Source organism: Hypomesus nipponensis, chromosome 12 (genome assembly GCF_054491055.1).
Source record: "Hypomesus nipponensis isolate SF chromosome 12, ASM5449105v1, whole genome shotgun sequence".
Classification (NCBI taxonomy): domain Eukaryota; kingdom Metazoa; phylum Chordata; class Actinopteri; order Osmeriformes; family Osmeridae; genus Hypomesus; species Hypomesus nipponensis.
Genome location: NC_140372.1, coordinates 14,751,134 through 14,765,587, shown reverse-complemented (window position 1 = coordinate 14,765,587; position 14,454 = coordinate 14,751,134). Strand labels below are relative to the sequence as shown.

Here is a 14,454-nt window from a genome sequence, read left to right as displayed (position 1 = left end):
ATCCTGACAAGGTCGAAGGGATCACCAATATGAAGACACATGATCTGATGGAGGACGGTGCCTGTGTCCCATCTGTGCGGAAGATAAAGTCGTTTCTGGGGATGGTGTTCTACTACCAGCACTTCATCCCTGATTGTTCGTCTCTTGCCAAACCCCTATTTGCACTGACCGCTGGTCAGAAGAGGGGGGGGGGATCGCTAAGGTAAAGAGGAAACCAGGTACATTCCGGAAATTAACTCCATCTGACTGGACGGCGGAATGTGAAACGACATTCAATATGCTGAAGAACAGGCTGATGGAGTGCGTTGTGCTTGCCCATCCAAACTTCAAGGAACCCTTCATCCTCTCTGTGGATGCTTCATTGGATGTATTGTGCGCAGTACTGTCTCAGGTTAAACCAGGAGAGGACAGAGCTCAGCCGATTGCTTCTGCGAGCAAGACGTTGAGTGCAGCACAACGGAAATATCTAGCACACGGCTGGAATTCTTGGCTTTGAAGTGGAGCGTCTGCAAGAAGTTCTCCCACTGGTTGAAGGGCCATAACTTCATGGTCTGGACTGACAACAATCCACTTACTTACCTTTTCACAAAGCCTAAGTTGCAGGGTGGCCGCAGGTCCTTAAAAAGTCTTAAAAGTCTTAAATTGCTATTCCTAAAAATAAGGCCTTAAAAAGTCTTAAATTGTCTTAAATTCAGATTGGATGGGTCGTAATTTTTTTTCATGTCACTGCGAAAATGCGTCCGTTCTGCCAGGTCGAATATTTTTTTCCGGTAGGCTATCCGCTGCGTTGTCTATGGTTACGTCAGAGCGTAGCCTACTGCGCATCTTTTGATGACGTAAAGCATCGGCCATACAGGTGGCTATCAGCCACTTACAAAACATGGGGAAATGCAAGTTCAACACTGAATGGCTTGAAAAGAGCGAGTATTTCTAGTTAAGGTCGGTGCCGGGAAATGCTTCTGAAGCGAGCTGCATTATGTGTCGGAAAACATTTAAACTTGGGACAATGGGAATCAGAGCGGTGGAATTTCACCTGCAGAGCAAGAAGCACAGAGACTACGCCAAGGCACACCAGCAGCCTGCAATCGCTGGTTTCTGCTCCACCGCTAGCAACAACGTCAACACAACTCTGGATGTCACCATAGTTAATCCAGAGCCAACCGTCTCAACCGTGCCATCTGACCTCCGAGCAATGTGTGGCTCTACGCCAACACTAAAAGCTGAGGTTATTTTGGTGCTAAAGGGCTGTGACAAGCCACCATTCATACCGGTCTAATGACGGTATTGAAGAAGTGTTCAAAGCAATGTTCCCAGATCGGGGCTTGTACAGTCATTTACTTGTGGAAAAGACAAGATACGTGGCTAAATTTGGATTGGCGCCGTACATAAAAAAAGAGCTCATCACCGAAGTCCAAAAATGCGGTGCATTTGTCATCATGTTCGACGAGACGCTGAACCAGACAACCAAAACCAAACAACTGGACCTGCATGTGCGTTATTGGTTAAATGACCACGTCCAGTCAAGATTTTATGGATCACAGTTCATGGGCCATGCAACGTACTTCAGCATTTCAAAGTAAGAGTTCCATAAATATATTTATGAACTAACCTCTTCTATATGTTAGTGTAGGGCCTATCATATGGTTAAGCTTTACTGATTTGTCAAGTGAATAACAGCTATGGATAGGGCACTACACGTTAATTAGACAAATGATGGTAAGAATGGTAGTAGAGTCTGGTGTTTACCTGCCAATGTGTCTAAATAGTCTACACTATGGCTATAGGGATGGCTGACGTTGCTTAATTTGTGTTACCCTATCCAGTCTGACATTAATCTGAAGTGGTGGTGTTAGAAAATAAATGTGTTTACTGTTGTATGGTTAATGTCTGTGTTTTTTTCCAGGGGTGTGCAGCAGCTTGACCTAAGAAATATGATTTCTATCTCAATGGAAGGACCAAATGTCAACTGGAAGTTTTTTACAACGCTCCAACAGGAACATGCAGAGGCCCAGAGGAAGTGCCCAGCTGATTGTGGTGGGGCGCTGTGGGCTTCACACACTTCACAAAGTGGCTTCAGTGTCTTGCAGCTGGAGAAAGTGCTCAGGGCATTGCATTCACTCTTTCATAATACACCGGCTAGAAGAGAAGATTTCTGCACTTTGACCAAGACATCTGTGTTTCCCCTATCGTTCTGTGGGCATCGCTGGATAGAAAACCTACCCGTCGTCGACAGGGCTATTACATTATGGCCAATGATCGTAATGTATGTGGATGCAGTGACACAGAAAAAGCTTCCAAACCCTAGAACATCATCCTATGACACTCTTGCAGAGGCACAGAATGACCCTCTCATAATGGCCAAGATGCAGTTATTCATGGCTGTCTCTAGGAACTTCACCACCTTTTTGACTAAATATCAAGACAGATGAGCCTGTGATGCCATTCAGCAGTAAAGATCTGTCTGTTCTCATGAAAGTAATGTATAACATGCCATGGATGGATAAAGTGTATGGCATTTCAATTTGAATTCAACAACTCCTCTGCAACACTTTAATTTGTTTTGTTATTTATATATGTTGTACTGTATATGTTCTCAGAGCCTGCTGAAGAGGTTCATCAAGGCAGAAATCCTTAATGACATCACAGCACTGCAAATGGTCAAACTGGACTCAACTGCCAAGGAAGGAAGGGTTCACCTAAAGCATGTGGACATTGGATTAGGAGCAGAAGCAGTCCTAAAGGTAAAGGCAACGGTGTTAAATGTCAAACAATGGTTAAGGTACAGGAAATCAAAACTTTATTTTTACATAAAACTTTTAGTCAATCTCACAGGCCCTCCTCCCCTCTTCTTGTTAGGAATGCCAGAGTAGCCCCAACAGCAGCATAGGCGAGCTCAGTGTGTTGGCATTTAGAAAGGGCTGCATGGACTGTTTGATTAACATTCTCAAGAAAATGCAAGACAAGAGCCCACTGAAGTACACCATTGTGAGGCAGATGGCATGTTTGGACCCAACGAACATGTTCTTAGTGTAGCGTGGTTTGCACGGTTAAGATTAGCAATACTTAGTTTATAATACAGTATAGTAGTTCTTGGGGCACCACCTCTGATTCGTGGAAGGGACAGAGGAAACCTTGTTTAATAAAATAGCACTCGTAATAATCAGTCTAATCTTAAGTATTGAATTCTATGAAAGTAGAGCCGATCATATAACGTGAGAGATGAGCAAGTATTATACACAATGATTTATTTAAGAGAATGTAATTATAGTGAACACATACCAGGTGAGTTATGGGTTAGTTGGGCTAAAGCAGTACAGTAGGCCTAGATTCTAATGCGAGCGCACTACACAATGGTTGCGTAGAGCGCGTGTGAAGGGGGAGAAGTTGAGGAAGAGGTAGAGAGGAAGAGGCTTCTATAGTAACAATGGACGATCAATGGAAACTGACCTAACGATGATTAAGTTAAATCATTTGTAAAATACAATCAAACATCAACAATTCAAACACAACATGCCAATATGTCACAAGTAAGAAATATTGCAAATCGCAGTTACTTTTGTCGGTTTGAAGAACGGAGTCAATGGTTCGTTATGTCCAACGAATAAAAACAGAATATCTCGTCAAAGTTCCGGGCGCAAAGTGAATGTGCAGGTTATGAGGAAATAGACTAGTGTGCACCTCCAGTTGATCCTACGAACGAGCGGGGGTGATTGTACGTTTGGGGGTTAAATACCCCAAAGAACAGGGGGTCATCCCTGTGAAGGTGACCTCTCTCATTGGTCAGTTACTTCCACCTGGGCGTTGTCCTGGGACCTACCCAGAGGTGTGAAGTGGCTGATAGTTTTGAGTTCCATTATCTCAAATGTCCCTGGAATGCTCAAACTTCAGAATATAACAATACAACATTCATAACTGGTTTTGTTAGTATGATACAATTATTTTGATACCAAGATTGACTGATTTAACTATACCTGAAGGGAAGTTATAATCAAACATCAATTAAACAACGTTCTAGGTAAATGAGACAAACACATTATAACACATCGACTACTGTCCTTGAATTAGTGTCCATGAGCCATGTAGTCCTTTAGAAAGTCCACACAAGAAAGTTCCTCCAAGTAATTCCATTTGTTCTGATAATGTGAGACCATGTGGTCTCTGTTCCTGACCCCATGCTGGGTCAGGACTTTGACGCTCCTGCTCTGGCAGATAAGGACAAAGGGGGAAAGACCCTTCCCTTGTCGGGGGTAGGAGGAAGGTGTGGATGGCACCATGCTTTGTCTGTCGAGACTCTGCTACATCAGATCCCGACTTGTGCTGTAAAAGAATGAAAGGAGTGGTTTAGAGGTTTCTGCATGATCACCAGCTGTCAAAAGGCGTCTCTGCCGGTCTTAGGCTACGTCCCAACTGGTTCCCAATTTAACTGGTTCCCCAGCTGTACGTGCACCTATCAGTCTGCCTCTATCACCAGATTCGTCACAAATTCACAAACATATTACTGGCGATTTTCAAGTCGGATCTCATATTTTCTGCTTCAAATTTGAAAGTAGGCCTATAGGCTACGTGCGCACTACATGAGGCTACCATTCGCGACAAAATAAATGGAGACAAAATAAAACATTTGCAGGCTCGCATGAAGTGGGATTCGATCGCACTAGAGTAAAAACATGTAGGCACAAGAGTCTGTTTGCACTAGAGTAAAAACATGTAGGCGCAAAAGTCTGTTGATTAACACCGCAAGGTATACCAGCTCACAAAATGCAGCTAAATCGTTAGGTATTTCTTAGCTACGTTGGCTTTCAGGTAACATTTTGAATTGGCTTCTTCTGATTCAACTGGTTCCCATAGACACTACCCGAATGTAGGCTACTATGCACGTATTTGGGGTTGTTTCGAGGCAATAGACGTATTTTCCACAACATCACAGCTCCTTCTGACACCACATATTACTAATTCATACTAAGAACGTCGCTGCTAACCCAGACAATAAGATCGAAATACGCGTAACACAACATGGAAACATTCGTTTCCTATGCAATTTCGTGTAGCATATTGCTGAGTGTTTCTTCGCTATATCTTTTGAAATCAATTCATTTCATAATTGTATATTCTGAACAAATGGTGGTTGTGGTTAATATGGCTATTGCCTTGAGACAACTCCAAAGACGTGATAGCCTACATTCGGGTAGTGTCTACGGTAACTAGTTAATTCAGAAGAACCAAAACAACATGTTGCCTGAAGGCCAACGTAGTTTAATAAATCTGTGATTGAATTCCTGGATCACTCATGTGCTTCCGTAGCTCACGGTATAATGCAGAGGATTGTAACATTGTATGTGTTTTTGCTTGTTGGATCGAATTCCACTCAAATCTTTTATTTTCTTAGCTTACATTTATTATAGCGTGAATGGCTGTAATGAAGTGCCCACTACATTTGTTCAGATTCAGAATATACAATTATGAAATGAATTGATTTCAAAAGATATAGCGAAGAAACACTCAGCAATAGGCTACACGAAATCACATAGGAAACGAATGTTTCCATGTTGTGTTACGCATATTTTGATCGTATTGTCTGGGTTAGCAGCGACGTTCTTAGTATGAATTTGTAATATGTGGTGTCAAGGAGCTGTGATGTCGTGGAAAATACGGCTATTGCCTCGAAACAACCCCAAATACATGCATAGTAGCCTATATTCGGGTAGTGTCTATGGGAACCAGTTGAATCAGAAGAAGCCATTCAAAATGTTACCTGAAGGCCAACGTAGCTAAGAAATACCTTACGATTTAGCTACATTTTGTGAGCTGGTCTAACTTGCGGTGTTAATCAACAGACTCTTGTGCCGACATGGTTTTACTCTAGTGCGATCGAATCCCACTTCATGCGAGCCTGCAAATGTTTTATTTTGTCTCAATTTATTTTGTCGCGAATGGTAGCCTAATGTAGTGCGAACATAGACTATAGGCCTACTTTCATATTTGCCGCAGCAAATATGAGATCCGACTTGAAAATCGCCAGTAATATGTTTGTGAATTTGTGTCGAATCTGGTGATAGAGGCAGACTGATAGGTGCACGCACAGCTGGGGAACCAGTTAAATATGGAACCAGTTGGGACGTAACACCGGTACTTAAGATTTAGAAGTCTAGCAGAATGGACATTGTCACACTTACTTAGTGTGATTTTTGTGTGGTTTGTCTGTCTAAACTTTTTCATTTACATGTATCAATTTTTAAATGATTATAGTGTTAATCTGTTTTGCGACAGATGATGTGATTGTCCAGCAATTTGGAAATGTCTTGTCTTTGGAGGCAAAAGATGAATCATTCTCCGCTTTCCAACCTATGCGTACAAGACTGGATGTTTTCTTGCATGGATTCCTCCATTAATCCTACCCTGAACTCTGGACTTTTTGCAGGAAACTTCTGCTACTCTCCCATGGCCAAGCAACGGTTGAGAGGGGCTTTTCTGTCAATAAGGAGATAGAGGCTGATAACATGAAGGAAGACACCGTGGTTGCTCAGAGGATGATATGTGACTACGTCTCTGTCTGTGGGGGGTGGGTTCTCAAAGTACCTCTGACAAAGGAGCTTATGGCAGCTGGAGCTTCAGCGAGGTCTCAGTATCAGCTACACCTGGACCAGGAAAAGAGAAAGCATGCAAGCACTGCACAAAGAGAATAGAAAAAGCTGCAGAAGACCACCTTGAGCAGCTCAAAAAGAAGAAGACAATACTGATTGAGGTAGCAAACATGCTGGAAAAAGATGCAGACAAACTGGCAGAGCAAGCTGAGGGTAAATCAGGCACACTCATGGCCCAGCTAATCACCAAGTCAAACACTCAGAAAAAGATACAAAGAAAAAGTCACAGAACTCAAAGAGGTTGAAAGAGCTGGAAGATAAATCAGCAGAACTTAGGCATATGCCTTAAGGCTCATCAGGCATTTTCTCCCTATTCCTTACCTTCCTGCCTCTCTGTTTCAAGTGTTCATACGTTCAGTTGTGTACATGCACATTGTTATAAGTGCCAAGTCAATGTTTATTATTATTTTATCTTTTATTTCAGTTGATGATCAAAGGATGTTGAGGAAAAAAATGTATCCATGCAGTATAAAAAGTATTGTTTTCCTAATATTTACAAAAGCAGGAGTAGACAGAAACTTGTGCACAATAATATGTCACTTAGAGACATGATCACACACACACACTTTCCCACACACCTCCACAAAACACTCTTAAACACTCTGCTGTCTACTCTATGTCCATGATGTGTCCTCCACAAACTGCAACCCATCCATCTAGGTTTCTCTCTCTGTCACACATACATACACATTCTATTATGTAAATGTATTTGCATTTTAAAAGCAGCAGAAATTGTCATTTATTTATGTTATTTATTTATTTTTTCAAAGGGAACAGTATAAAAATATATATATTTACTTGATTTTATAAGCATTTGTTTATGGGACCTAAATGTTCTGAAAATATTGTAATAATAAATATAATTTAGGACAGCAATGACATTTTTGTGTTATCCTTTCGCATTACACACATTTAGTCAATGTTCTTAAACTCAACCGATTATTGTAATTTTACCATACTGTTCATTTTAACACTTCAACATCAGTGTGTTTACTTGGAAAGATTACTGTATGTTTTCACTTTTGATTTGTATTTCCATCGTAAGTTTGGTCTTAAATAAAATTTTAAAGTATTATGTATTAAAAAGTCTAAAAGTCTTAAATTTTACTTGTTTATACCTGTAGACACCCTGAGTTGGATTGTTGTAATCAGCGTTGGGTTGCTAAGCTGGCATCCGACACCTTTGATCGCAAGCACATACCGGGGATCAAGAATGTGGTTGCTGACACACTGAGCCGAGACCTATTTGCCAAACCAGTGGGTCAGAGATTGCTCGGGGAGCCGTACCATCGTCTCCTTGATGAAGCAGAGCGGACTGAGGATGAGTCCGTCCAGGATGTCTTCCGGCTCACCTGTCAGTCTCAATCTAAGTGCCCCTTGAGCCCAACGCCGACCTTGTCGTTTAAGAACTCTTATACCTCTGAGGAGATTGGGGCTCTCTGCCAGACCCATTGTTGTTGGGAGTCAGCTGCTGAATCCAGAGCAGTCAGTTTGGTCCAATATGTCCAACAGTTGGCGGCAGGTCAGGATACTCTGCTGGTGTTCTCTTCTCAGGAGCTGCAGCAAGATCAACAGCAGGATCCCTACATCAGGAAAGTGTTGCCTTTTGTTCTGCGGAAGAGGAGACCGTCGAGGAGGGAAAGGAATGGTGCTGATTCGACGGCTCTCAGGCTGTTCAAGCAATGGGATAAGCTGGAGATTGTAGACAGCATCCTGTATAGGGTGATGAGGGACCCAATTACTAAACTGAAGAGGTCTCAGTATGTGCTACCCCAGGCACTGAGGGACAGAGCGATGTCAGGCATTCATGACTTGGCCGGTCATCAGGGCCAAGCTCAAACACTGATTCTCACAAGACAACGGTTCTTCTGGTCAGATATGGAGGCAGATATCAAGGAGTATGTGAGGTGCTGTCAGAGATGTGTTCTTGGGAAGTCTCCAGAGCCATCTGCTCGTGCGCCCCTGGAATGTATCAATACATCGACCCCAATGCAACTGGTCTGTATGGATTTCTGGTCGGTGGAAGACAACAAACAGCGATCCGTGGATGTCCTTGTGGTTACGGACCATTTTACGAATGCCCACGCATTCCCATGTACCAACCAGACGGTTAAGCAGGTGGCCAAGAAACTGAGCGACACCAAATATATAAATGTTACATGTATTTGTGTAAATACATGTAACATTTATATATTTGGTGTCGCTTAATTAGTAATTTATATATTTTGTCTGTCAATTAGGCATTACATTATATAATTAGTCATTTATTTAAGCTTTGTGTTATAATATTTATTTATTTAGTTTTGGCCCCTATAATCCTCCATATTTTCTGTGGTATTTAAGCTGGCTACATATATATTTAGTTAGATATACGATTTATTAATTGGTTGCTTTTCTAACTGCTAGCAAACGTTGACAGTGTGTTTTGCTTGTTTTGTCTAGAGCTGAGAGCAAAAACCATGTATGACGCAGACTGTTTTTATTTTACCTCTGAACAGTGCCATAAAGAGGACAGATCAACAGCAAAGATTCAACGTCTCGTATCTTCATTATTTATTCACAAAAGACACAACGCAAGGGTTTTTAAGACTGGACAGCCATAGTTCACGTCGGTTACATTCTCACCTCTCCAAAGGTGAACCGTACTTTCAGAGAAAACGGACCATGGTCCAATTTGAAACGGACCAAACATGTCAGAGGCCTGTTCCATAAAGCGAGTTTACCGAATAAGCCAGACTTATGTCAGTTAGTCGGACTCATTTCTAGTTCATTCGGTTCCATTAAGCTAGCTCAACGTAGTTCGAACTCGGTTACTATGGCAACTTAGGCTGCGAAACTAGTCTGGTCAGGGTCAGACTAACTGTCAGGCTTAGCGTGACTTGGTGCTTAACCAGACGTTCCTGTAACACTGACCCTAACAGGAAAACGATGATTTACCACGTATATTCTCATTTTCTTATTCTCATCGGTTCAATATGTTCAACATTGATAGAAAATCAACTTAAATAGCCTACATAGCTACATTTAGCCTAATGCATTAAACAATTATGAACAATGCTTTGATAGGCTACACGATAGCCGTTAAATGTATGGATGTTAGTTTGAGATTTCAAATGTCCAGGCATAAGGCGTAGGCTATATCTCAATCTAAATTAGAGAATAATTATCATAGCAATATAATTGTGAACAGTAGCCTACAATTGCAAATGAACCTAAATCCACCCTCCATTTCCCCGACACAAAAAACATGTTAAAAAGTTAGGCTGCTGGATAATGTATTAATAATAGGCTATTTATGTTAAACTATGTCAAAAAAGTCAATTTAGCTGAGTTTACAGGGTGTTTTTTAATCAACGAAGTAAAGGTCTAAAAAGGTCCTCCTACGTAGCCTATCGTTCACGACGTCAATCATTGATTTAAGCGGTGGATGAGGTAGCTGTCATTGTACACGATTTAAAGGGAAGGTTCTTTCTGGAAGAAGTCACGTGGCCGTGTGCATTGTTTTTGCCATGGTGGATTGTATGATCCATGTTTTACCTCTCGGGCTGCTTAAGAATAGGGTGCACGCGCAATTAGCTTGATTACTTAAATCTGACTTTAATTAGTAGGACTGCGTAAGATGAAATTGGCCTTTATGGAACCGATTTAGAGGCTGACTAATTAAACTTATTCAATTCTGGTTTAGGACTAGCTTTTTTGAGCGGCCTTTATGGAACAGGCCCCTAAGGCCTGTTCCATAAAGCGAGTTTACCGAATAAGCCAGACTTATGTCAGTTAGTCGGACATTTCTTGTTCATTTGGTTCCATAAAGCTAGCTCAACGTAGTTCGAACTCGGTTACTATGGCAACTTAGGCTACGAAACTAGTCTGGTCAGGGTCAGACAAACTGTCAGGCTCAGCGTGACTTGGTGCTTAACCAGACGTCCCTGTAACACTGACCCAACGGGAAGACGATGATTTACCACGTATATTCTCATTTTCTTATTCTCATCAGTTCAACATTGATAAAAAATCAACGTAAATAGCCTACATAGGCTACAACATTTAGCCTAATGCATTAAACAATCATGAACAATGCTTTGATAGGCTACGCACCATAGCCGTTAAATGTATGGATGTTAGTTTGTGATTTCAAATGTTTAGGCATCAGGCATAGGCCTACATCTCAATCTAAATTATCAGAGTATATTTATCATAGCAATATAATTGTTAACAGTAGCCTACAATTGCAAAACGAACCTAAATCCGCCCCCCATTTCCCTGACACAAAACCCATGTTAAAAAGTTAGCACTAGGCTACTGGATAATGTTTTAATTAATAGTAGGCTATTTATTTTAAACCATGTCAAAAAAGTCCATTTAGATTAGTTTAGAGGGTAGACAAAGGTCTACTTTCACTACGTCAATCATGGCGTGTCATTTTACTTTGATTGAAGCGGTGGATGAGGGAGCTGTCATTGTACACGATTTAAAGGGGACGTTCTTTCTGGAAGAAGTCATGTGGCCGTGTGCATTGCATTTGCCGTGGTGGATTGTATGATCCATGTTTGACCTCTCGGGCTGTTAAAAAATAGGGTGCACGCGCAATTAGCTTGACTACGTAAATCTGACTTGAATTAGTAGGACTGTGTGAGCTAAAATTGGCCTTTATGGAACCGCTTAAGCCCCGCTTGACTAATTAAACTTATTCAAGTCTGGTTTAGGACTTTAAGTCTAGCTTTTTTGAGCGGCCTTTATGGAATAGGCCCCTGGTGTGAAAGCACCCTTAGTTATGTGCCCTCGAAAATGGTCCACTCACGGTAAAAAACAAAAGGTTGATACAGAATTTAGAGTTTGTAACAAGACAAGGACTTTGTTTACTGAACTCTAAGGCAAAGTTGTGTGCTTAGTTTGTAGAGAACAGGTCACTGTGCTGAAGGATTACAATTTGAATCGGCACTACGGGACTAAACACGTGGACAAATACAAGAACTTAACTGATGCACTATGGGCGCGGTTGTTTTGCTAGTTAAGCTGCAGACCTTGATGATCCTGACAGCTGACCCTGTAAACCTGTGAAGGTTTAAAGGTATGTTAAACAAATAAAATGACACTAGATATATTTGCATAGCCTTATTGTAACATGTATTACTAGTAGCAGCTCAAAACCATATAATTTACTGATCAATGGTTTCCCTAGCGTCCAGCTAGCTCTCAACGCTCGTCAGGAATTTCAGGTCCTCTCATTAACTAGCTCAACTAGATAACATGGCTAGTTTGCATCTACCCTTACGAAAGGAAAATATATTGCAGTATATTGGAAAATATGATGTGATATATTAGGCAATATATGTCCATATATGGGATTTAATAATTATATTGTACGGAAATACATGGGATAATGTATTGATGATAAATATATTAGTAATATATTATAAACTATAATATATATTCATGTAATATATTGCAATATATTGCAGAATACAGCAATGATTGCCGTTTTCCATATGTTGCAACATATTCAACATGAATATATAATATATGTATTTATATATCCCAAAATATATGCTATAAATACCACCATAATGTATTCCGATTTATATGGGAAAATGTATTTGTAATATATGTAAATATATAGTGTCACATGTATGTTTAATATATGGTAGAATATATTTGAATTATATGTAAAAAATATAGCTGCAAGCAGCAATGGCAAATTCCTTCTTCAAATGGCAAAATATTTTAAAATTGACATAATAGATAGTTACACCGGGATTACCCAGAAAACTAGAAACTGTTTTGTAAAAAAAAAAGAAAAATGACAAGGTCTGGAGTTGAACCTGGAACCCTTCAATTACCAGCACAACCTCTCATCCAATTGAGCCATTCCAAGATCTAGACTCTGCAGTGTTCAGTTACTAAATAACAAAAGAAGATGTTTTGACGTATGGCAATCATAGTCACATTTGGTCCAAGCTCAAACAGCTCTAATTCAGGCATATATAAATAAATGTCAATCTTTTGGTATTTACGTTTTTGGGGGCAAATTTTCACTTAGCAGGTGGTACTGTTTGACCCGGGATTCCGTTTGAAATACTGCCGTTGACAACCTTATTAGAATACCTTGTAGATGGCTGAGTGGTTAGGGAATCAGGCTATTAATCAGAAAAATGAAGCTGTGTCCTTGGGCAAGGCAATTCACCCTACTTGCCTCGGGGTATGTCCCTGTACTTACTGTAACTTACTTTAAGTCACTGGATAAGATCGTCTGCTAAATGACTAAATGTTAAAATCACCATATATGTCTGTACATTGTATGTGCATGTTCTCATATATGTACACATGCATTGTACAATATATCTTTCCATATAATTTTACATATATTTAAAATATATTGTACCATATATGAAGCATACATGTGACACTATATCTTTACAAAAATTACCCATACATTTTCCCATATAAAGCGGCATAGATTATGGTGGTTATTTATGAATACATAATTGCATATATTTTGGGATATATAACCACATATATTATATATTCATGTTCCATATATTGCAATATATGGAAAACGGCAATCATTGTTGTATTCTGCAATATATTGCAATATATTACATGAATATATATTATAGTTTATAATATATTAGTAATATATTTATCATCAATATATTGTCCCATGTATTTCCATATATAATATATTGGTCAATGTAGTGGAAAATAATATATTAACAATATATTAAAATGTATTTCAAATCATATATTGGTAAATATATTTTCTTTCCGTAAGGGTAGCAAGGTTGTTCCTTGGTTAATTCAGTCATTACGGTTTTATGTATAATTGCAGGGAGATTATAACGTTAATGGTTATTCTGTTGTACTGTTGCTTGTGTGACGGGTATGTCGAGTCCGGACACTGTAAGTCGCTCTGGATAAGAGTGATGTGTAAATGTACATCCCGGGGACATTTGTCTGTGACGTCCTTGTAACATTTAGGGAACCCTACAAAAAGACGTCAAGGGGATAACTTAGGGCAGTGGTTCTCAACCCTGGTCCTCAGGTACCCCCTGTCCTGCATGTTTTAGATGTTTCCCTGCTCCAACACACCTGATACAAATGAATGGGTCGTTATCTAGTTATGTGGTTATGTCAACGTAAATGTAATTGTTTGTTTGTACGTAGGCCTATAGAGCTATGTTTGTTTTGTGAACATTTATTGTTTTTATTATTGTATTTGTTTTTTCTATTCATTACTGGATTATCTGTAGGTATCTTTTGCTGCTCTCTCTGTTTTTGAAACACCTACATTTCCCTGTCTGGGGATTGTGTTGGCTATTTAAACAGTGGTCATGTGGCCTAATAGTCTAGCCTCACACAGTGGATTGATTCATGCTCTCATTAAATGCATGTCCCATTATGATGACATCATTGGTCTCTCATTGGCTTTGAAGTGAGGTTAAATTATGTCACTTTTTACACAGTGAATTAGGTCATACCAGTCTGAGACTGAGAGGTTCCTAGAAATCATGAGTTTCAGTTAAGATGCATGCAACCTTAAATGACAGTTGGAGAGAGGGGGGAGAATAATTGAGTAAATGGGAGCTTAAAGACATGCTTAGAGATATGTAAATAGAGAGATGAGAGGGGGAAGCATTACTTGCTATTTCACAGAGATAGTGCTAGAGGTTCATGAATAATGTATTGTTGTATTAGGTATGGGGGGCGTTGCCAGCTGCATGGAAGGAGTGAGCTCATTTCACTGCAGATCTGTGTGCAGATGTGCCTCCCTACACACACACAGCAATACACATCCACAGTATTGTGTCACCTTGCA

General features: G+C 40.1%; 1 pseudogene; it reads left to right on the top strand.

Annotated features, from left to right (window-relative positions):
- Positions 1 to 880: 880 nt before the first annotated feature.
- Positions 881 to 7,460, top strand: LOC146261673 (uncharacterized; annotated as a pseudogene).
- Positions 7,461 to 14,454: the final 6,994 nt, after the last annotated feature.